Source organism: Mastomys coucha, unplaced genomic scaffold (assembly GCF_008632895.1).
Source record: "Mastomys coucha isolate ucsf_1 unplaced genomic scaffold, UCSF_Mcou_1 pScaffold1, whole genome shotgun sequence".
Lineage (NCBI taxonomy): Eukaryota > Metazoa > Chordata > Mammalia > Rodentia > Muridae > Mastomys > Mastomys coucha.
The window spans coordinates 91,666,587-91,672,245 of record NW_022196891.1 but is presented as its reverse complement, the minus strand read 5'-3'; the positions used below and the strand labels follow the sequence as shown (position 1 = coordinate 91,672,245).

Sequence of the window (5,659 nt, the reverse complement as noted above, 5' to 3'; positions counted from 1 at the left end):
ATTTAGTAATACATCTGGGGTTAGCTCTGTATATCCACTTCTGAACCAATATTTTTATATTTTTATGGTCACTTTAATACTTCTACTCTGCAGAAATTAGTCTAGTTTTTCTTTCCCAAATGTTCTGAAGTTTCCCTTTGCAACCATCTGTACAAGCTGAAGCCCAGTTTAGCCCATCTGCTGGATTGCAAGGAGGGGCAGAGTGTGGAGCTGTGGCCTTGGTGTCTGGTGCAATCATATCTCCAGATTGTCATTTGCTAGTTTGATGATCTTTTGACTTTTAAAAAGTGATTTAATCATATGAGCTTCATTTGAAAAATAATCACAGTGATAAATACCCTGAAGGGCTCTATGAGTAGTAAAGAAGCAATCTGTAAAGGACCTCCAGTTGTCAAGTAGATGCTCCATGGTCTAGTCACTCAAGCTCCAGCCCTTTGTGCTGTTGAAAGTATACCACAGGTGGAATCATTTTTTGCTCACCCTGAAGCTCCTAGTGACTTGGCTGGGGACCGGGTATGATTCCTTCTTGTTAGCTGACTGTGTAGATCATTGCTGATTCCAAGGACCATTTCATCTTGCTAGATGGTGCGTACTAGGTATAAGATTTTGGGGTCTACAGAGTAGAGAAAGTGGGAATGTTAAGTACTTCCTGTCTGGGGTACTTTTTACTTTTGAGCAGGTTCCAAAATGGTGGCAGCTAGCAGTCCCAGATTCACCTGCAGGGAAGAAGCTACTGCCAGCTCCAGGAAGCAACTACCTGTTATCAGCCTCTATGTGGGGACCCTGCATGAATATTCATGTGTGCTTTACACCCTGACAATTTTAGAGACCAGGTGCACCTACACAGAGGCAGATGAGAACTGGAAAGGAGAGGAGACTGGAGGAGGGAACCCACATACAAACAAACCTGATTTCTCTGCTCCTCACAAAACACTTGCCTGTTCCAAGCACACAGATAAATCCCAGCAGAGCAGGGAATGTCTACTGAGAGGAAAGCTGGCATTTGAAGGGCTTGCAGTATCAGCTAATTGGTCTCAAACCTAAATCATAAAAAGACCTGTAATTATGCTGCTCAGAATTAACAGGGACGGCTGTTGGGTGTGCAGTGTTGGGAGAAGGAGGTGCCAATGGGGGAAGAGTCCGTTTTTTAAGTGAATTTATACTATTATAAGGCCTGTCGAGGGTGAGTAATAAAAATGGCGATGCGGCGCTCAGCCTTGTGTTATCCTGTTTGCTCAGATGCTGTTTATGCCAGCTGTAGCCAGCAGAAAGCACTTTTCAATTTATTTTTATGACTCTTCTCTAAAAGCATTCCATTAAAGGAATATTACCCTCTATGAAGTTTGGAGGCTCCAATGTGGTTTATTTGCTTGTGCTGGGAAAAAATAAACAGTTATCTGTGGTTCCCATTATTTCAGTTTTGTCTTTTTCTCCTCCAGTTAAGGGTCAGATGTAGGTTCTGCTGGCTCCTCCTCGAGGGACATAGGGTTGAATCTCAGCCACATTTTAGTCTAATGTTCAAAACTGCTGATTCCCAGCTTTGAAACTTCCTGAGCTCATTTCCTCCAACCCATTGGTGAGAAGAGGTGTTACTGCCAAGCTTCTCACTTAGACAGGAGGGATTGTGGCCAGACAGGCAGAGGCCTCCACAGCTGGTGTCTGTACCATCTCCTGTGGCTTTCCAAAATCTGTAATTTGGTTATTTTGGCAAAGCGTTCTACAGAAGCTGTGATGTGTACAAGTGAAAACATCCTTTCCCGTCAGGTAAAATGGATGTAGAACACACAGCCCAACTGTTGATGGTGTGGTCTTTGGAAGCCTGTCACCCATGAATGGAACAAGCTGCTGGTGACTGCAGCATTGTAGTTTCCTAACCAAGTAAATTAACACATAATAGTCACATCTCCTAGTGGTTTGTGAGGACAATCGAGAGGATGCATATCAAGTGCTCAACACAATGTGTGTCACTTAGTAAACATTGTCTGTGCATTAGGGATTTTGTTACAAACAGCACTGCTGAGAGCTCAGAAACTGTGATAGGACAACAGGTATCTGGCTCTGGTTCTGAGTTCTCTACTATCTTGTCACCTCAACTTAAACTCATAACTTTTTAATATGTCAAGTAATATTTTTATTCACTGAGAGAAATGGAGGCCAGCAAAATATAACAGATCTTAATTCTTATTACAATGGCTTTATGATTATTCATGGATCTTTCATAAGTAATATGAATATAGTGCAAACTAATTCTTGGTCTCAGCAAGGTCTTTGGTGTTCTACCCATATTTGAAAGATCTATCTTGGGACATTGGAAAGTAACCTTCCTAAAGTTATGGATTATTATTTAAATAATAGAAACCCTGAGTAGGAAGAGATCTCAGAACCTCACAGGATTTTAATTTTCATGCAAAAATTTATAAATTGGTGATTAGTGTCAAGTCACTGCCTATGTCATAACATACACTTGATATTAGACTCATCTCACAGGCTCATATCTCCTAGTTCTAAATGGCAGAAATCCTTGCTTTAAAGTTGTATGAATTCTTTTTTTCTATTTCTTCCACTAAATGCTTGGTCTTCATGTAGAAAGTTCAGTTCTTTCCATATGACAGATGTACAGACATCGGAAGACAGCAATTCTTAGTGTGCTTCACTGGTTATCAGCTTTCCTCGAGCACCCCTCATGAGTCAGAATTACCCATCGTTACTTTGGCTGCCTCCAGAAATAATTTGCAATTTTGTCAGCAGTGTCCTTCAAAAAAAATCCAACACCTGATGCTGAATACTGAATTCTGTTTGTTGTTGGGCCACCTGATTGAGATGTTATTCTTCAGTGTGACTGAGAACTCTTATTTTTGTGCCCTTAACACAACCTGGATCAAGTCACCCATGCTTGTGGACTGTGGACTCTGTTCTACTCTCCTTAGAGAGACAGCGACAGTTGCCTGATTCAACCTCACAGAATGAAAGCACTAAACAAGACCTGTCCCTAAGGGGTTTGACATCATTGAGGAAGAAGGATGGTGACTATCAGGCACTGAATTTATGAGTGTGATATTTTGGGGGTCTACTTACACCCTTGTTTTCCTAGGTAAGCACTGCTGTTAGCCACTTGTTACTGCTCACTTCTAACTCTATGGTTTACTGTTGCTCACCTTTCTGGCACTCATATATGGCAAGATAGTACAGAATCTTGACATTGCAAATCATTTTATTGCCCATAATACCTCACTCTAGAATGCCTTAGGAACACAGAGTAAATTATTAGAAACATGAAATTTAGAAAAATATAGCTGAGGAGTTAGACAATAATTTTGCAGCCAGGGTAGGGTGTTTCCTTGTTCTGATCCAAAGGGAAACTCCAGAGTAATCATTACCCAAGCATGGTTAGAAAGGGATGGGATAAATTTTTCTTCCTCAGACCTTTATATGTCTTTATGCTGTGGTGTGTTGTGATGGTAGAGGTGGTAGTGGTGGGGGTAGTGTGTGTGTGTGGCCTGTATGGAAGTCACTGAATTTACTTCACTCCCTTCCCTAGATCTCTTCCTTTTGTTGCCAACTTGAGAAACAAGCTCATACAATTGGGAGAGGAGGTTGGAAATTCTTCTCTTCTGACTGTAAAGATGACAAATCTCTCTCAAAGCTTTGGTTAGAAAATACAATAAAGTGGACTGGAGTGGGTTCTCTTTAAAGAAAATTGGCTGGATTGAGATGTGAGTATCCTAGAAGCTGAACCAATAAATACACATTTTTTTCCATCCCCCGGGGAAATGGTGCCAGGGAAGAGTTTGCATTAGTGCTCTGGGTTTGGGACAGATGTGTGCAATTCTTACCCAATCAATAGAAATCTCTGCAATGAAAGATTGAAGCTGCCAGGACTTGTAACATCTCTACGATGAAAAATATTTGTGAGAATTGTCTCCACTAAGTGCCACCTCCCTCCTTTAGCCTTACTTGAATGTTTGCATAGCCCTACTTCATGTTGTCTTTTGGCTCAAGCTGAGAAAGTTTGAAGAGTCTCCAGTCTAGGTGCCACAGAAAACAACCTGCTTCAGTTTCACAAGGTAGGGAGGAGGCTGTGGAAGACAATGTTTTTTCTTGTGTTTCTTTCACCCTTGTTTTGAGGGTATACACACTATACCTTTGGAAAACAAGACAGCATACCTCCTGAGACAGATAGTGTCAAGGATAGAGATCTTGCATAGCATGAAGCTCTGTTTTTATATTTAGTTCTATTATTTAGCATCTTAATATCGATCATGTGATTCCTTTCTTTGTTCTGCCATGTTAGGATCACAGCAAGTTGTGCAACATACTAGAAGTGATGTCTCTTTTGTTTCTGTTTTTGTTCCTTTGTTCATTTTCAGAAAGGGTCTCACTTTATTCAAGGCTGGGCTGGAATTCACTATACAGCTTAATGCTGACTGTGAACTCATGGCAATCCTTCCACAGTATGCTCACTGCTGGGATGACAAGCATCAACTTTCAAGTTGATGCTTCATGAAAGAATACATTAGTGAATTTGCTACTAACGTTTAAGAGTCTTCTTGTAGATCTCACCCTCTTTTACTAAAGCTGATTGTTAGGGTCTGGATAGGAAATATTCCTAAGAGATCACATGTTGAAGGTTAGGTCCTCAGTTGGTGGCACTGGCAGTATCCAGATCATGAAGGGATCCATTGATGAGTTCATGGCTGAGTGAGGTTTTAACAAGGGCAGACTGATAGAAATTGATGGGTCAGGGTGGGGTCTATATTCCTCTCTGTCTCCTGTATGTCATTAGGTGAGCCACTTTTTCTATTGTACAACAATGATGTCTCAGAAGACACTACTCTGAAGCAGAAGAGCAAAAGACCATGGCCAAAGTCCAAATCTTCCTCCCTTAAGGAGTTTACCTCAAGTATCTTGTCATAGGAACAGAAGGCTGCCTAGCACAGTGGGTTGTAGTGAAAAAAAAAATGGTTAACAACCACAGGCCTATACCTTGATTTTGTTGATTTCTTTAAAAATGAAGAGTTCAATTGTCCATTTCATGGAAATATGTGGGTCCCTCCCATTTTCTAATATCCTCAAGTGGGAAAGCTGAACCTCAGCTTCCAAATTGATGTTAGGCAAACTACACCCTTGTTTTGATGGTGTTAAAATTCTTTTTTTTTTTTTTTTAAATTTTCTTCTTTTTTATTTTTTAATTTTTTATTCTTTATTTTATTTTATTTTATTTTATTTATTTTTACCAGGGGAGAGCGTGAATGCAGTCCCCCACTACCACAAATTATGCAGTCGAGTTTGCCACATTTGGGGAAATCACAGGGGTCAGCACATCCAGAGTACAATGGATAAGCCTCTCCCTGGGAAAACCACTTTCATGATCATGGTATTTCCCCTGCCACGTAAGTATTATTTTTTATTTTTTTTATTAGATATTTTCTTTATTTACATGTCATACAATATCTCTATTCCCAGTTTCCCCCACAAAAAATAAAATAAAAACAAGAACAAACCACTGTCCCCTCCCTCCTCTCCACCTCGCCTCCCATTGAAGACCGACTTGGCCATCCTCTACTATACATATGCTACTGGAGCTATTAGTCCCACCATGTGTACTCTTTGGTTGGTGGTCTAGTCCCTGGGAGCTCCGAGGGTACTAGTTAGTTCATAT

The 5,659-nt window shown here is 40.6% G+C and overlaps 1 non-coding gene across 1 annotated transcript; it reads right to left on the bottom strand.

The window, feature by feature from the left end:
• Positions 1-5,234: 5,234 nt before the first annotated feature.
• On the bottom strand, positions 5,235-5,398 carry LOC116072358. Its single transcript, XR_004111412.1, has one exon. It is a non-coding gene; the product is annotated as a U1 spliceosomal RNA (small nuclear RNA).
• Positions 5,399-5,659: the final 261 nt, after the last annotated feature.